The sequence below is a fragment of the Pyxicephalus adspersus genome, chromosome 9 (assembly GCF_032062135.1).
Source record: "Pyxicephalus adspersus chromosome 9, UCB_Pads_2.0, whole genome shotgun sequence".
NCBI lineage: Eukaryota > Metazoa > Chordata > Amphibia > Anura > Pyxicephalidae > Pyxicephalus > Pyxicephalus adspersus.
In genome coordinates, this window is record NC_092866.1 from 25,388,900 (window position 1) to 25,408,659 (window position 19,760).

At 35.8% G+C, this 19,760-nt stretch overlaps 1 long non-coding RNA gene across 3 annotated transcripts in view; it reads right to left on the reverse strand.

Moving 5' to 3' along the window:
- Positions 1–209: 209 nt before the first annotated feature.
- Positions 210–19,760, reverse strand: part of LOC140338660 (uncharacterized) — a 28,603-nt gene continuing 9,052 nt past the window's right edge. For 2 of the 3 annotated variants that reach the window (XR_011922294.1, XR_011922292.1), the window contains 5 exons: positions 7,803–7,916; positions 5,925–6,070; positions 4,124–4,339; positions 1,459–1,581; positions 210–399 (listed from right to left, as the gene is read on the reverse strand). This is a non-coding gene — a long non-coding RNA (uncharacterized lncRNA). The remainder of the gene's footprint in view (positions 400–1,458; positions 1,582–4,123; positions 4,340–5,924; positions 6,071–7,802; positions 7,917–19,760) is intronic. The other variant, XR_011922293.1, reaches the window with a different exon arrangement.

The following is a 19,760-nucleotide window of genomic DNA, read 5'->3' on the forward strand; positions in this document are numbered from 1 at the left end:
ACTAATAACGGCCTATAATTTTTACCAGCTCACATGTTTTATATTATTGCTGAGCAGTATACAAGGTCTTCTTTATTTTTGTAAAAGCAAATTTTCCAATGTTTGCTCATCTTTTTTAGCCATCATATAACAGTTATGGGAACAATTTTCACTTTACATAAGAGTTTACAGACTAAGCCCATACCACAATGACACATACACACATGATGTATAAGACATTGTTTTTTTATTTTTTATATGACAAGTTATGGTAACAACATATCTTTGAATTTGGAGAAAATTTAAGACTACCTGGACATGTTACCTCTTTCACTGATTTAGATGTCCTCTGTACAGGTAAAGGTAATTTTATTCTTGTGTAACCAAGTGCGTAACCAAGTGATCTTCACATGAATCTTTCTGCAAAAAAAAAACAATATCTGCTTATTCAGTTGTTAAAAAAATGTTTGGCATCTGAATGAATATTGAATATGTATTTTTGTAGGTTGATATATTTCTCAGGATTGAAACAGATTGTGGGAACTGCATTTACCTGAGTGAAATTCTGAAAAAGTTCTATATAACTTTCTGGAAAGTTGCAAACACAAATGAGCAAGAAATTCAAAATTCACTACAATAGATTATGAAATTCTGACAAAAAAAACTTGCTCTGCTAGTCAGAGATGTGCAAAGAGTTCTTCAGGGGCAGGTACTCAAAGGTGGCATGTCTCTAAATGTCTGTAGAATTCCTCCCCTAATAAATGAGCTTTTTATAATGATTTGTGGTGTGTTAGTTTGTTACTCATTTACATCACAAATTGTCAGCTATAAACAGACTTCATATTTAAGTGTTGCGTTTTTAAAAATGTAATAGTTGTGTTTAGATTTTCAGCTGTACATCAATCCATACCCCGGTTACATTAAGGTATACTTATGTTTTTTTTTCAGTAATAAACTTCCAGTTGAAAATTATTAAAGCAAGCAACATGGAATTATTGGGAAGTTGTGGCCTGCAGAACAAACACATTTAACTGGTCCTTTCCCATGAGTATCAAAAGCTTTACCAGCAAGCTAACAGTATCAAAAGCTTTACCAGCAAGCTCTTTGAAAATAGCCATGCCCAATTCGCTGTCATCTATAAAATAATGCAGATACAAAGTTATGAATCCCTGCAAAACATCTTTATCAGCTTTACAATATGTGCCAAACTATGAAAGTTTGGTATTCGCATCCTCAAACATCTGCACATAAATATTACAAAACCATTTTCTGTGATCAAGACACTAACAGTGATAGGGGCAATGAGAAGACCAGGTACAACTTTTAATGTAATTAGTGAAAACTGATTTTTTTATTATTATGCAGCACTTTCTAAAATAGTTTTTCTAAGTAAAATTTGTAGAATACACAATTAGCATGTAATACAAAAGAAATTCTGGTTGCATTTTACTATTAAAAAAAGAGTTTATACATTCATACCTGTCTGGCTTTATCCCAGCCTATGCTATCTGACACTTATAGGTGTATCAGATTGGTATTTCTCTGCTGGACCCCACTGCTCCTCTTGCTCCTCTCCTTTGCCACAATTCAATATCAGGATGTCTGGAACATAAGAACACTTCAGAAAGAGTTGTATATAGAAAAGGTAATTATTCACACAACATATATATATATATATATATATATATACTTATATATATATATATATACAATTTTGTAGTTTCCTTTACCAGGATACAAGGTCAGAATAACCTTATTTAGTCCCCACGTCCCTATCCGGGGAATTTTCAAGTTTACGGTAAATGGCAGCTTAATACACACTCAATATTCTTTTTTAATGTGTACATGAGTTTACATCTATCATACAGAATCTGTGACTGCTCTAGGTGTGTTAGAATTCTACAAATACTCAACTTTAAATTGTATTGACAACAGGTAGTATGCCAGGCTTAAGCCCTTTTCTCTTAACCCCAGCTTTCATGAGCCAGCTTTGAATTTGATGCTCTTACACCCTTGGCTGGTGATTTGGTGGGTTGGTATGACAATTAGTACTGGTCAGTACCCCGAGGCATATTGTAAGGCATATACAATACACTAGGACTGGTTTGCACAGATGTTTTCCCCAGAGTTAAAACACTTGACTGCAGCAAAACAGATCTAGAATCCTGTCAAAACCCTCAAAACCCATGACCCCCACTAAAGCAAAACCAACCCTCCTTTAAACTTTATAAACACACCATAAAATGTTGGTTAATGGCCTGAAGGCCTTTTATTACAACAATTCAAAAATTTTCAAATCAAATATAAAATTTAACAAAATCTTCAATATAGACCATAACTTAAAATTAATAACATACGTAACAAAACATAAATTAACTTTTTACCTTATTAATCATTGAATAACATTATAAACAATTAACCAGTTTTTAGCCTTACAGGTTGCTGGTCTTCGTTGGCACCCAATTACACCTATGGTCTGTTTCACCAGGATAAAGGTATATATAATTGCTCCTAGCCACCAAACCTCCCAGCTCAGGAACTACATCTTCTCTACACTCCTTTTACTCGCTCGCTCTAGGCGTGTCTGTATTAAAACACCCGTGTGTTAAATTTCCATTCCTTCTAATGTGTCAGTACATGCAGTGGTATTTTGGGGCATTGCAGTTTTGGTTAGTAAGAAAATAGAGTCTGCAATGTCTAATAACTCCTAAAACACTTATAAAAGGTTTTTAAATCTGCATATAAAATTGTAAATGCCCTCAAATTGTGAAAAATGCTTGCAGAGATCACTTTTAAATGAATGGGCCATTTCCTGTCATTTATGATTGTTGGAGCAATCTGTTTTTGGAGTATTCATATAAAAGCTTCAAAATGCAAAAACTTCAACAAAAGATCTCTAAATTGCCTATTACATGCTGCATCCTCCCCTACTGCAGAAATGATCAGTCTTTACTACCAGGCTGAACAACGCACATTATTTTCAGCAAAGTTCATGGCAGGAGTACACTGAGTTTAGTCAAGCATTAAGACACTTTGGTGTGGGGGCTCATGGCAGCATGGGCATGGAAATTGCAGGTTTAATAACACTGGCTGTGATTTTTTCAGAATAAATGAGTATTGCATCAAAAGTTGATTTTAAAAATGTTTTTCAATTACGTGCAAGGATTAAGGATATTGCTTTTATATATATATATATTAGGAACGTACTTCACTTTTTAGTGGCAGAATCTCCACTTGTAGATATTATATTGACTTTGTTACTCTTTAGGTGGTCTATATCAGAGGTTGCCGACCTATTGGATGTCACGGACCACTCATTTCACAGACTCCGGATCAGAATTTGGGGACATCATGACGCACAAACCTGCCCACTTTCCCATTGCAGGTCTAAGCCTGAGAGAAACAACCCACCCACCACCCCGAAACTGCAATCTATACAGGAGACATGGTCTGCATCCGTTCCCCATCCCGGTGGGGTCCCTCCCCTGACCCCGCTGGGGGGCACACTGACCAGAGCCGCGGACCACCAAAACTTTCTCGCAGACCAGTGGTCCGCGGACCACCAGTGGGCGACTGCAGGTCTTTTATGTACAGGACTATCTCTTTTTAAAGCTCTGATTTAATAAAGGCTAGGGAGGATTTCAATAATTTATATAACAATTTAAATAACCGCTCATGGTAATAAATGTAAGCAGAAAACATTACTGAAAAGAACCTATAGATCTGGGAAATACTGTACAAGAAGTTTCCCTGAAAGTAATCATAGCATGAGAATTAGTATCTGTTTCTGTTTTATCTTATGCCAAATTCTTTTATGAAAAATTAATTTAGTGATATAAATCTGAGGGACGGAAGATGAAATATTTGTATATACCATATATAAAAGAAGATGTACTATATGTTTAACTGTATTTTTGCTTCATATTCATAACTGAAACTTACTCTGGCTGGTACCTAAAGTGACCTAAATGGTATGAGGTCACTTACAATTGTATAAGTAAATAAACATTACTCTTAACTTAAAAAAGTACTCTGCTTGTTGTTTCTTTTTATTCACTTTGCTGCCACTGATGATTGACTATATGAACCCTGGAGGACACAGCAACAAAAGACATTTTACGATTTTTAAAAAGAGGCTACTTACTATGTCATGGTGTATGCGCATTGAGATCGGCTCTCTTTTTTTTCCCCCTTCACAGTGGCTACGTCACCTGATCTCGCACCTGCGTAGTGCCAGACCAGGTGACAAAGAAACATGACTGAAGAAAATGACGTAAGTGAAGATCAAAGATGGGGGCTAAGAGGAGTTCCAGGACAATGCATGACCGGATCGTGGGGAGGACCAGCGCCATTGAGGGACCTGTGGGATTAAAGGTAAGTGTGATTTTTTTTTGTTTTTAGTTTAGTTACGCTTTAATTTATCTAATAAACTATTTTCTACAAACTAAAGACAAAAGGAATATAAAATCAAATAGGATGCCTTTGTTCTTTGAGTAAAATCTTCATAAATGGGATATGAACATCATACAAATTTGATAACATCTAAACTTACAGAATAAAAGTATAGTGCAATGTAAGATTTTGATGAATGCAACAAATCCCTAAGTGGATACAACCATTGATAATTATGTTAGAAAAGAACATGAAAAAACTGTTGCGGTCACTGGGTATAATTCCGCCACATGATTGCAAAAAGAATGTCTAGTACAAACCGGGTCAGCCAATGGGCACTGCTAGGAGCCAGCAGAAGTATTAGTGCATGAACAATTTGTATTGTTTCAAAACGCCAAAATCTTTTGCACAACAAACATATTCTCCTAAGTGGCCAACTTTATGTTTTACTCAATAGGTTGTATTTGCAGTTGCTAGGTAATTTCCATCAGGTTAGTTTTTAGGGAATCACACGGTGGTGTTAATATGGTTTTAAATCTATAAGTCTATTTATCACTAGTGATAACCTAGATAAAAAAAGAAAAAAAAACAGTATCAGTAACAGTATCTCGCTTCAATTAAGTAATGCAATGCAATCAGTAAATAACATAGTACAGCAATTATTAGTACTATACAGACATTGGGTCAATAAAGATGAATTCTGATTTCATACTATGTGTTACTGAAAGTTTCAGATTGTCTAACTGAACTGAACTAAATAAACCTGATAAAATACAATCCACCAATTATGTAAGGGGGCAGGGATCAGCAATGTTCAGCTGCTACCTCCTGTAAATAATTAAGAGGAGTTATTTAATATTAGATATAGGGTGGGGGTTAGGGGAACAATAGGCTGGCCATACACTAGTCCCATTCAATAGTTTCAATAGTTTTAGACATAAAGCAAACATAAAGACATAAAGAAAAATTTTATTTCTGAATTTCAAAGCACAAAAACAGGTAAAGTCTAATGAAGCTTCAAAGAATTTCCATTGATTGTGCAAGTATCTTTTGGACTCTAGATTAATAGGTTTACTGTTATTAGTGATTGACCAGGTGAAAATATAGTGCTTGATTTGAATTTAAAATTCAAATTGTTGTGTGGTAGTACAATTTATTGAATATTGATAGATGGTTAATATTTACATCAAACAGATCAAATTTAAAACCTATGATGAATCCAGGTATGGCTCGCTGTAGTGGGTTATGGGTTACGCGCTAGGTTCATGAAGGATTTTTAAGTCATCATAAGTAAATCAAGTTTTAGGGTTAAAGATACATTTAATGGGAAGTAATTACAAAAAAAGGTAATTTGACCAGAGATATATTAATGCTTATGTATTGTGATGCCTGCATTTTTGTATTCCTTTGAACTCGAAACAGGTTTGAAACTATCACATAAGGTTGTAGGATTTGTTTTTTGAAAAGCTAAACTCCAGTCAAAATGTTTTGTCTCCCCCATACTGTAAGGGTTAGTTTTGTCTAGGGATGATACAAAGGGGAATAAAACTTACCTTACCTTCCTTACTACAGCCTGGGCTCTCCTCTGCTAGCACTAACATCCTCCCCGTGCAGAAATCAAATGTATCAGAATTCACTATATGGGATGATCCCAGGGCCAATTTCCACAAATCAGGCAATTGTGCAATGGGGATAAGTGCTGTGGGATGCAGAAAGAATAATTAAGATAACATTTTCACCGGTTTTGCAATCCCCTATACAAATGATCCATAAATCTTTATACAAAAACTATTTGTACTCACTCATAGGTACAAAAAAAATATCCCCTTAAGTTAAATTTTAAGTGCTAAGTTTACCTTTTTAGGGTTAGGGTAAGTGTTAGGAGTCAACTAAAGATAGGTTTAGGTATTACTGCATGCACAGCTCTGTACTTTATGGAGAAGGTTTTAAACAGGCAGGTAAATTTGGTTTATTGCTGAAGAGACATAGCCTGTCCCTTCTGAATAAAGATCTCACAAGTTCACATAATTTAATTGTCAAGTTTAGTTCCACTTTAACTTTAATTATCAGAGCCACATTAGTAATCATGTCACATTCTGTCGGAAACCATGAAAGTGCCACTGTGGAATTTTTGAAAATGGTAGTTGGTTTCCAGATCAGGTTTAATACTTTACTCAGTCGACTGAAAAATATACTAAACCCAGAGGATCAGCTTATAAACCAGGCTGCTAGCATTTTCAAAAAGAAGAGCAACAAAGAAAGTGTATATATTACTTATATTTTTACATTTACAGTTTATAGAGTGATTTAACACAGAAATATTTTTTTTTTAGTGATGGATAAAGCTGGTCTGGGTACATCCATACACTTTTAGCTGGTATCAGAAAGATGGAACATTTGATTTTATGTCCTGGATAAAAATTTAGTTTATTTTCTAGAGTTTTTAGTTTGTGTCCTATTGGTATTTTTCGAAAGAGAAGTGATAAAAAAAATTTCCCTAGCAGTAAAATAACTGGACAGGAAAATTAAACTGTCCCTGTGCTACAATTTTAATATTGGGCATGAATAGAAATAAAAAAATGATAATTTATTCCTTCAGGATCAATTAAATTAAATGAACATTCTCTAACCTACTCAGGTCATTATAGAACATTATTAAACATTATAAAACAATTCTTTTGGCATTCTGTTTTTTTAACATGAAAAATGTAGTGCCTGCATATGTTTTAGGTATGTGTATAGGTTATTTATTCATTATTAAGTCCATCAAGTTCAATTACTAGTGAAAAAAAAATATATCCCAGATATAAAACCCTATGGACATAGTTGATCCAGAGGAAGGCAAAAAAAACATTGGTTCAATTTGCTTCAACAGGGTGAAAACATTTCTTCTTTATCCCGTGAGACATTTAGATGTTCCCTGGATCAACAGACCGTGCTGTCTTTCCTTTAAACTTTAATACCCAATTTTATTCTGTGCTTCTAGAAAATTATCCAGCTTTTTCCTAAAGCAATCTATAGTAGTTGCTGAAACTACTTCCTGAGGTAGCCAATTCCACATTTTCACAGACCTTACAGTGAAGAATCCCTTACCTAGCAATAGGAATTATCCCCATGGAAGGGATATTTCAGTTAGCTTAAAAAATGAGATGACGTTCTGCTGACTTTAGTCATACAAAATTATAAATCATATGTTTTTACATTTTTTCTGCATGTCATTAGAAATATTAGAGACAGAGAGATTAGAAATAAACAAATGTGACATTTTGCTTCATAAAGGGCAACATCCACCTCCTGTGGAATAACTACAAACCTTCTTTAGTAAGAATTAAATGTTTGCTTTGAGTATACAGGCCACATGGGTTTCCTTTTCTGTATTTTCTAGCTAGGAAATTTCAACAGCACTTTAACAAAAGAAAAAAGTAACTCACCAGTACCACAGCCTGTAGAAGTCAGCATTTTACTGCATTGGATCCAACCACAAAGGTTTCGGTTTATTTCACCTTGTTCTTGGTGGCTAGTCTATCTGCAGTCATCAAACTAATCTAGAAGAAAAAGTATATATTTCAAAAACTCACAAAGAAAACAAAAACTAAAAATAAGCACATGATATTATATTATCACATATCTTTGCTGTAAAGTATATAACCCTTTTATAAATTATCAGTTCCCAACCCAACAAGTCCTATATGCTATCTATCAATTTCTAAATGCCTATGTACATACAGACTCATCTTCCCATGTGTGTCACACACAACAGTAAATTATTTTAAAGTAATTTTCCCGTCTTTGAAACCAATAAAGGAAACCAATCTTAAAACTGGGATATTCAACCTGGATAATGCTAATTCACAGTTGATCAGGTTTGTGAATAAAACTGAATCCACCATTATTATAGCTAAAAGGTTTTTCCTTCTTTTACTTCTTCTACTTTCTGCCACTGCCTGCTGATATCACCCTGGACTTTTGGATCCCGGCAGAAAGAAGCCATGGAAAAAAAATCCCCTCTGCAGTAGACTATATAATATCTCTGGTACTGGAGCATTCCTCCATCTCCTGCCAGTTTATAGGCTAAAGTATCTTTATAAGCTTTCTAACTTTTCCATCCAACATCAGGTCTTCATCATCATCAAGTTCTAGGTTTAACACTATATATATATATATATATATATATATATATATATATATACATTCATACAAAAAGCTATTATGGCTGTGTTTGTCACTTTATTGCCAAATATTAAAACTGTGTGCTTGCATGGCTCTCCAAAAATATATGCTGGGTTACACTGGCAAGAAAGTGTAAACTTCATGATCAGTATATCTGTAAATAGGGCTGTATATAGTGTTACCAAAATATCTTATTCATTTTTCAGTTAACAAGCAATTGCCTTGTATTGGGGACATCACTGTGCATAGCTTGAGGACCCTGCAAGTTCTCCTACTGCAGGCTGCCTACTAGTGTTGGTCGAATAGCTAGGTGTTCGATTCGGCGGCTATTCGATTGAATAGCCCGATATTTTTTGGGTGATTGAATGCAGAATTCAGTTAAACTAGAGGTTAGATGAGGATAAGTCTCCCCATCATCACCTCTAGTGCTCTGTGATTGGCTGAGGACAGGTAAACCCAATGACAGAGCACTAGAGGTGAATGAATGGGGAGACTTGTCCTCATTTACCATCCTGTACCCAGGGATCTCACACTGACAGGAGGATTCCCAAGGCTGTGCAGCTGTGGGAATCATCCTGTCAGTGTAGGATAACCTGTAAAAAAATAAAAGTTAGTTACACAAATCACACACATTCAATAAATTACTTTAATAATAAAGCCTTTTTTTTTACACATATTTTTACACTACACTTTAACTTGGATAATTTACCAACGTAAACTGAATAATCAAAAATTTTAAAATGTTTCAAATCATGCATATCACAAAATCAATAACACCTACCACTAACAATACCAAATAACTTAGCACCTATAATAATCTAATGTTAGTAAGGTCATGTTATTACCTAAACCTAGAGAGTAAATTTGGCATAATAGTCCCTACAAATAGTGCTCCACATCTAAGAAATTGTTTTTTTCTTTGTTTTAAGAAATTGAAACTAAAGACTGTTTAGGTCTGCCTGATGAGTATTCATGAATATCCACTACCCATAAATCTGGTTGGTTTAGACCAGGGGTCTGCAACCTGCGGCTCTGGAGCCGCATGCGGCTCTTCAGCCGCCTTGTTGTGGCTCCCTTCGGCTGCCGCGGGGAGATCTCTGATGGGGGATCCCCTTCCTCCCAAGACACTGAGGAGGAGGGGGATTCCCTATCCGGTGTTCTAATGAAAAAAATATTAAAACTTTTGAAAGTTTATAAACTGTGTTATGTTTTGCGGCTCCAGACTATTTTTCTTTAGTGGGAGAGGAGGCAAAATGGCTCTTTTGATAGTAAAGGTTGCTGACCCCTGGTTTAGACCAAGGGTGCCCAACCTACGGCCCGAAGAGCTGCCAGATCCGACCCTGAGCTTATTCCCTTACTGCTCTCTCTGCTCATTGTCCTGCAGGGCATGGGGAACCTGGCAATCAGCTGTGGCTGCTTCCCGCTCACCTTGTATTGTGAGATAATTCCAGCAGCAGTATGAGAGCTGTGTCTGTGTTCATGCAGCTGTCTCTATCCCCATGTATAAACCTTCATATCTCCTACACTGATTATCATAGAAATGTGGGGACACAGGGGACTCTTAGAGCTGTTACTGAACCAAGTTTCAGCCTTCTAAACACAAGAACTTGCCAGATAAAGTGTCACAAGCATAAAATACTAACAACAATCAAGAACATTTTCACATTAAGGGGGGCTATTTTAAGACCTTGGTCCCAAATTGAGTTTGCATGTTAGGGACCCCTGGGGGCCACTTCCATGGCAATGATCATTAGGGTACTGTCGATTTGCTGTGCTGTGGTGCTCCAAATATATACTTGTAAGTTCACAAAACTGCCCCTTCCTCATGCCACAGAACCCTGCCTAGGGGGGAGATGCTCAGTACCGCTCACTGCCGCCTGGAGTCAAATCTGCAGATGCTGCGGTGTGATGGACTGAGCAGCTAGTGGGGTGCTTGTTACATATAGCTGGTCACTTACTTTCTGTGACCCTCAAAAGGGATGTTGGCAACTGGAAATGTGGAAGCCAGTTTGTCCCCCCCAATAAAATTTTTACACACAGCTATCACTCTTTGAACCCCAATTTCTCTGCAAGAAAAGGGAAATGTAACTGCAGGTGGGAGACACTTATAGCTTACTCTCCCTAAAATTTAATCACTACGGCACCATCACAAGATAAGAAAAACTTTACCTGTCATACCCTGCTACCCTGTCACACATAGCTGGGCACTTACCTTCTGTAAACCCCTAATTTCTCAGGAACGGGGGGATGTTTGCATTGTGGCCCCTGACATTTATCCAAATGTCATTAGTGGCCCCTAGATGAAAAAAGGTTGGGCACCACTGGTTTAGAATATGCAGTGTGAGGAAAAAGCTGGGAGCATACTCATCCCTTTTATTCTTTGCCGTTTGATTTATGGACTCTGACGGATATGAGACAAATTTGTGGCATATCAGAGAAGCTTTGGTCGTTTACTTGATGGTCATAGCAGTGGTTTTGTGTGTTTGTGATGGTCAGCTTTTTCCTCACTCTGCCCGCTATTGCTTATTTATGTTTTATTTCCTAATTTTGTCTAGGCTGGGCTGAAGAAATTTTGATTAATGCATATGGTGTCTCTATATGTTCAAATCCTGAAGAAGCCAGTGTTTACCTGCTCCAAAACGCGTCAAGTTTACCTTGGAGGACTAGAGTGTTCCACAGACGAACTCCACCTGCTGGTAAACATGTGAACAGCATTTGAACTGCCTCTTCTCCAGCACTCCATCTGGTGATGGGTTAGGATGTCTGCAGGTCACATGGCCCCAATTATCACCTGACCGTCCATTTATAAGGAATTGACTGGCAACAGGAAGTTGCCTTAACACAGAATTCCTTTTGGCGCTGTTTACAGGTTCCAGCTATTCCTGTCGTCATGTCCAGTTGCTGATTCTCCCGTATACTAGCTGACGCTTGACTACTCCTGCTTGCTGAATGCATTGACATCTGGCTTGTTTGATCAAGCTTCTGTCTAATGTTCCGGAACCTCTCCTGATTCCTGTTAGCAGTCACCTCCCTCTGAGTGCACAGGGACTGCAACCTGGCAGTTGGCCGCAGCGTAACAACCTCCCCTCTAAAGACTCTGGTGGAGACTGGGCAGCTGCTTAGACTCTACGCCCCACGCACACCTCCACCAACTGGGCTAGTGACGCAGAGGATCCACCATCCTGCCCTTCGTCACAGTGACATTCCTTCTAAACCTACAAGACCTACGGCTCTTTTTATCAAGATAGGGGGGCTTTTAGTACATTTTCAACATCAGTAAATCAAGCCCTTTATAGAACTGACATTTCCATGTAGTTTTGAGGTATCACACAGATGGTTTCTAAAAGTCATTTAAAGCTAGAACTTGTGGGAAAAAATGTTTTTTTTTTTTTAAATATTTGCCTAATAGCCAAATGCCTTTGCAATCCCAAATATAATCCAGTAAAAGAAGTCTTGGTGTCACCACTATAATGCACAGAGCCTACATTCATTTTAATGAAACGCTGGTCATTGTATGCATTCACTCCTCCTGTGGCTGAGAGAAGCACAGATATGTTTGTGGATTTCGCTAAAAAGTAATAAAAAATTAACAATTTTGTCTCAACAAGTTCACTAAAAATACGTCTCTAACTTTTGAAAAGTTTTCAAACTAAGTATTATTTTAATCCTATCAGTGCTGACATGGTGATCTTTATTTATAAACAAAAGGACAATGTAATGCAGGGCTGTTTTCCTACACAAAAACAGCCACAGGACAGGTGCGAACCCTCGAAGCCTTTACTATTGTTTCCAATGTATGTTGAAAACTCCAAATTTCACTTGTTACTAGTAAAAATTCACACATTCCTGTCCTCACTATGCTATGCATGGTTATAAGAGTACAGCCAGTCAGCAGTTGTTGACAGACTCAAATGTTCCAGTCCCAGGATAACATTAATGACCAGTTTATAATCCAAACTTTAGGCCCAGTCACCAATTTAAAAATAAGTTAAATACACTGGAAGTATTTTACATGCTTACATATAGTGTTACATACTTTCCAGAAACTGTATGCACATTCACTTGCAATGTTCCTTTGAACATGCTAAAAGATTTTATTTGTCAATCCTCAATGCTTCTATCATCTGAGGCAGAGGTAAGCAAACTCCGGCTTTTAGGCTGGATACGGCCTAACCAGTATTACAGTCCGGTTTAACGCCCCCTAGTTATTTATTGTTGGATCTGGCCCAATTGAATTGTCGCATTATCTTTCCCGCGATATCATCGATATCATTGAGTTCCTGCACAGAAACCCCAATTAGTATGCCTAAAGAGCATGAGCAACGCACAGCTACCAGTCCCTGGAAGGGTGACCCAGAACGTTGTGTCTTCAACCCCGAATAGACTGACGATTTTTTCTTCGTCCAACGCGGCAACAAAGTGTTTAGTGTGCAACGACACCAACAGCACTGGTCGAATCTCAAGGGGCATTTTGATGCCAAGCACACGCACACGTACAGAGACTACACCGCGGATGAGCGGAAAACTGAGGGTGCTTGCTTGCAGTCACGGTTTGAAAAAATCTTTCCTTGGACACCTTGTTTCTTCTGGCCTAGTGTGCCTTCTTGACCTCCTGAAATGGCCTAGTAGTCCAAAAAGTTTCCTATTATATAAAATCAGGTCTCATTGAACCTCTGGTAAATAATCTCATCTGGGTCATTGGGAAAATGTCCCTTTACCACAGTGGCAGTCCAAATGTCACCCTTATAGACAGCTAAAATGATCATTAATGTCATGTTTGTGGCTCTGTCAAGTGGTGTTGAACCTGGAACTCTGCAGGCACCAGGGAGGCCAGTTAGTCACAGCTCAAGAAAGCCCTATAAGCCTCTAGAGGGACCCAAGTTGAGAATAACTGCTACACTGCAGTCACTTGACTGACAGCTCTGGGTCTGCTCTGGGTCTGCTTGAGCTGCTAGCATTACATCTAAAATAGTGGTGAAGGTTTTTACAAGTAAACAACATGCATATTATACATTAGATGCACATATGATTTGGGAATGGAAATATTTTCTACAACAATTTAAACTGTTGGCTCTGCTTCCCACAGCTGAGTCTTCTCAGAGACTGGCACATCAAGAAATGACACCATTAGACCATAAGAGAGGAAGATAGCCACAGTGTGCTATTTACCCAATGCTGCTTTAGGTCACTGACTTAGGACTGTCATTATGATAAGAAGATCAAATCACATTAAAATCCTGGAAACCACACAAATTTTAAACTCTTCATCCAGTTACCTTGCATAATGGATGAATCCCCTGGAATACAGATAACCAAGTTGTCTTTCCTAATTAGATTTTCTTCCCTTCAAATCCAAGTGATGTCCCACCTAAGTGGGGAAGAAAATACTATACAGTGCTGTATTTATATACTGATGTAAAGGATAGTCCTGATCCTTCTCTGAATCATTTAGCCTTAGAAAGCTAAAGATCTGGTAAATCTCTCTCTTCCATTTGAAGTATCTGTAGGTAAATTGATCAGGCCCCTGGTATTGTAGTTACTAAATATATTAGGCTCCCTCCATTGCTTTCCAACCTTCATATCACTGTAGCAGACATTCTTCAATTTTAAATACTGTCATATTTCTAGGTATGCAGCATAGTTGTTTGTACTTTAAGTTGGCACATTTTATTCTTTCTTGAACTTTCCATTTTGTTGGTACATTGAAAGCTGTCCAATATACACCTATTCATATTTACATAACCTCTTTAAATTGTTCACTGTTACAGCCACATTCTAGTCCACCCTACCAAAGCTAGTAAAATGAGTGATTAAAGGAAAGGTAAATTATTTCAATTAAAGCATTAGTATGCCTAAATATTAGCTATTTCAAAGCGAAATTATGATATTTCTAAAAAATATATATAATTAATGAGCTTACTAATCTATTCTTTCTTAGTCGCTATTAAAAAGCCTGCAGATGTCCCCTGATCTTATTCACAATTGTTCAGCAGCAGCTGTCATTTTGTCTGCACAGAATTTCAGGTGGAGGAGTCCATGCTTGTTAGTCTGATTAATCCTAATTCTGCTTTGCACGAAAGAAAAAAGGTTCTCTATTAACATGATGCTTGTTGTGTACACAAACTTGGCTCTGCTCAATGGTTGATCCCAGGAAAGGTAATTGTTTATAAACAATTAACAAACAGATAAATACATTAATAAAAAAAAAATACATGCATTTTAAAAATATCAAACACATATAGTAACAAATAAAAAATTCCTGTTTATTACAGTTTAATTTCAGATAGCCAATAAAAACTTCAATTCATACTAATGAGGATTTAATAAATATATCTATCTAATTGTATTTATTGAAATAAAAAATAATTTACATAGACTTGTGGACCTTTTGAAGGTATTATCAGCCTTCTACAAGCACAGTGGAATCAGTACAGAAAGAGCAAAAATATCAGCCAGTAAGGTTCTACTGTGATTCCAATATTGCATTACTAAACAACACAAGTAGCTAAAGTTGAGTGTGCCAACCCCAGCACAAAAAAGACTGCTCAAATGTATTTCATTGTAATATCATACCTAATAAGTGATAATAATTGTAAATATAATGGTCTTGTAAAGTGCCAAAAAAATAATGTATCTTCAATTTTTAAAACAGGCTCTACTGAGAATAAAGATTATCAATATGTAGCTGTTTTCCAATCACAACCTGTATTGTACCTGGCCATGCTGTCTGGAAGAAGTGTTTGGATGGGCTACCAAGTTGCACAAATGTGCATATCCTTTGCTAGGTAAAACACTTTACAATATATACCTTATACTAACATACTTAGGGTATATAAAGTATTCATTTAAGAGTAAGCACAGGATATGGTGCTTGGATAAGGATACCATGAAAAAGGGTTTTGACTCTGAAACATTGGGTTTCCAGGACCTCATTTACTCTTCTTGGCTGATCATTTTTCTTGAGGTGGCATGCCTCATCAATATACTGTTCATTATATGACATGTTTGCAACTCCATTGTATCTTCTTTGTATAATGTACCTTAATGAAAGTACCTTGTTTTAGGAGAGGTTTTTTTCTCATTATCACCTATTACCATATTACTATTATATAAAGAACTTTCTTGTATATTCTTTGTTAGCTACTCCTAAGTATATACCAATAATGAAGATGGAAGAAGACCAGACGAAAATTAAACTGCAGCAATAGAGTCAAGAGGTTAATGTTTGCTGATGAACTGTTAGGGGAATGGGGGTTGCTTTGGCAGGTAAGTCTGCCAAAATGTACAAATATGCCCTGCCTTGTAGCCTGCAAGTGGAGTTTACTTCCGCTTTATTAGTATTTATATTTCGCCTTCAATAACAAAGTTATTGAAAAAGACCTGGGATTAACTGATACGATAGCTTGAATTGTGGGCCTACATGCCCATGCAGATGACAATGCACATAACAGTCTTGATCAGTAATCTTGCTGTAGCAGTATGATGCAGTTCTAGGTTGCTATAAAGATTAAACATTCAAAAAAATGTGCCATCTATTCCGATGATGTGTATCATGGAATGGACACCTTAACATTTAACTATAAATAAAGGCAAAGAGCTAATGTAACCAGCTTACCTAGCAAAGAATTATACATGTACTAATTTAATGGGCATGTAAAAATACCCCAGACACTATTTGTTAATATAGAGCACATATACTTTTATTTATCAGTGAAATTTATATTTTAAGCACCGGTGAATAGAAAGTCCTCGACTGACTAGTGCTTTGTGAAAGCTCACAAAATACATCTATATTCACTACAATATCTTTGAGATTTTTTATTTATTTTTTTCTTTTATAAATTTTCACAGCCGTTAACTAGACGCAAGCACATTACAACAAACCATATTTTCCTTATATATGTACAGTATAATGTATCGCCTGTGCGCGAATCTGAATGCTGAACGTACCGCACGGTAAAATTTTATATAGCCATATAATAGAGCAGAGGAAAATAATAGTCTTACTTCCCATAAGTTGACTCAAGGAGGAAATAATGGCATACCCATATCAAAAGAACAAAAATGGTACTTAAATTGTGAGGTAAGCCATGTGATGGTTATTTGATTGATTGTATGTTGCATATGTTAACATTATGTTTTAAAATGAAATATTTATTCATTTGTATTTTGCACATATGCATTGGTAATAATTTACCTATTCCCAAGGATTTTCCATCATAATATTTAATTATTGTTATTATTATTATTATTATTATTATTATTATTATTATTAATAATATGTTTATACAGGTCTTCCTCCTTGCTGTATAATCTTTTTATACTGCCACTTGGCATACTGTTATTGTATTTACTAGTTTATAGATTCTGATGTATGCTCTTTATTAATTGAAATGTAATGTATTATATGATAGACTCAAGTCTTTATCTCATTGATAAACTGAGTTTTATATTGTGGTTTCATATACTATATTTATGATGTCATGTCAGTTATATTACAGGGTTTTGGTTTAAGATGTTTTCATGGGTTAGGTTTTGATTTATGCTTTGATGAATTCTATATAGTAAATTGATTTTGAATATGAAATGACCAATGCACATCCACATCTCTTGTATTTCACTAACCAGACTTTCTCTTTTACAATCTATTAAGAAAGCTGCAGCCAGACTCATCCATCCTTCCCACCACTCCTCTTCTGCTGCATCTCTTTGTAGTTCTCTTCATTGGCCTCCATTTCGCCTTATCAAATAAAATTCAAGCTCCTATGCTTTGCCTTCAAATCCCTACACAGTTCTTGTCCCTATTACTTTTCTGACCTGGTAGAAAAATATTCCCATAGCCGCTCTCATAACCTCATCACATGCATGGCTCCAAGACTTCTCTAGAGCTGCCCCAACTCTCTGGAATGGTCTTCCTCATCCTATTCGGCTTGCTCCTACTTTCTGCTCATTTAAAAGAGCGCTCAAAACCCAAAACTTGCCTACCCATCTTCTTCTGTCTCCTAAACCCTCACCACTTCCCACTACTCCATATCTCCCCTCCTATTGTGTGTTACTTCCCCTACCTTCTGTGTCACTGTCTATATGTGTCTGTTTAATTTACAACACTGCAAAATATGTTAGCGCTATATAAATCCTATTTATTATTATTATTATTATTATTATTATTAATAATAAATGCAGGTGCTTTATGAGGGGTTTTCCTTTCTTTTTTTTAATTTGGTGCATATCCCACACAACCTCATGCATTGCATATGTAATGTGTATTTCCTAACTATATATTCAACGTGCCTATGTTTTTATTTTAACGTTCATATCCTTTATAAATATTTAAAAATATACAATAAAATATTTTTTTATAAATATATTTTGAAAAGTAATGGTACACAACGGTACACTCACAAACAATAAAAAAAAAATCATATTTTTTTTACACAACCTTTCTGAGAACCCATTTTCTTGATTTTAGTGGATCATGGCTTGTTAAATTGTGCACATGCATATGAAGCATTGCTCCCATTTTCACAGATCACTAAACTCTTCCACAGATTTATCAAATCATTTTTTCCAGCAAGCAAGTCTCTTGAAAGAAACTTGCACACATGCCCATTACTAAACACGAGTGGGTACCGCCATATGCATAGTAATATCTTGATAGAAATACAAAGTTTTTACAGAAAAGTTACCTGTATCAGAGCTTTTTCAGGTACATACACATATACCTTACAGAATGTAGATCTATAAATATTATTTAGTGATCCACATATAGTTTTTTTGCTTAATAGGGGACGGATTATATCTTAAAGGTATTGTTGCTTTGTCACATTGGTTATATGTATTTTTACCTGGATCATATAAGTCTGAGGTTCTTATTTAGGCAACTAGATCAGATATGAATGTAAATTATGTGAAAAAATAGATTGATAAGACATGTTAAAATACTTTCAATGTTGTGTTCCCTATTAGAGATTCTCTTTCTGTCCCTCTAATAAAGCAAGTGAGATAAATAGTTATCTAGGGATCGCTGCAAAACGCTTGATAATTTATATATGGACAGTTTTGAGCCATGTACGCATATACAGTATATTTCATAGAAACATGCGTTTTAATAAACATAGTTATTTTCCTACATTGTGGAGATGAACTTATGATTGTAAAAAAAATCATAACCTCATCTGTAGTGTATGTGTTAAAGATACCTACGAATTTGAGTGACAGATAATTACGTTAGATATTAGAACAGGTACAACACGGTCTACAACACGGTCTTGTATATAGAACATTACAGCAAAACAAAAATTCTGAACTGCAGATAACCCAATCCAGAAAAGAAGGTGATAAAGCTCAGTGAATTTTATGTTACGAAGGAAAAAAAACCTAAATCATAAAGAAAAACCCTGCTTAACCCTAAATACAATAGGATATCATAATATACCAACTTTATTTAAATTTGATTTAAATAATATGCATATAATAATATTAGTACCTGTTTCTGTTTTTATGAACAAATATAACTCTTTTTTTTAAATAAGAAGTTCTTAAGATAGCTAGAACTAGTTCATGTAGAAGACTATTCCAGTTTCATAACTCTTACAGAAACCCTTTCTATATGTGAAAGTTTTCCTTCAAACTATTCCTTCAAGACTTTTTTATTGTAGTAAGCTTTGCACTTAATTTTCTAATTAGACTAATTTATTTATTGGTGTAAAGTAAGAATCTAAAAATGTATTGACCCTAAGTTTTAATACATTTCTCTTTTCCGAGTTCCTTTATCTCCCTTACCAAGTTCCAATTTGATGTCTCTTTCAGTTCCACAATGGCCTCTTTGTGAATTGACACCCAGAATAAAATTTAGTGAATTTACTGTACTTTAAAAAGTTTCTGCTCTACAAAGATGTTTTTTTTTAATTTTAAACTCTATTTGTCTTTATATGAACTAATGTAAATTAGTATTTGAAAGGCAGAGCAAACCTCTAAAAGGGCCAGTACATATTACCCTACCTTCCAGAATACAGGAGTCTAAAATTCTATGAGCCATAATATGGAGATTTTAACGTTTAGTAGAAAGTTGATGTTTACCTTCTGTACTTGTCATTGTCTTGCCTTGTCTATTGATCAGTAAGGTTATCCTCCATAATAATGAACCAATAAAGAGGTGCAGGAAGTCAACGTACTTGATGTCATTGTGCTTAGGAAATATTTCATATAGGGTTTGATTC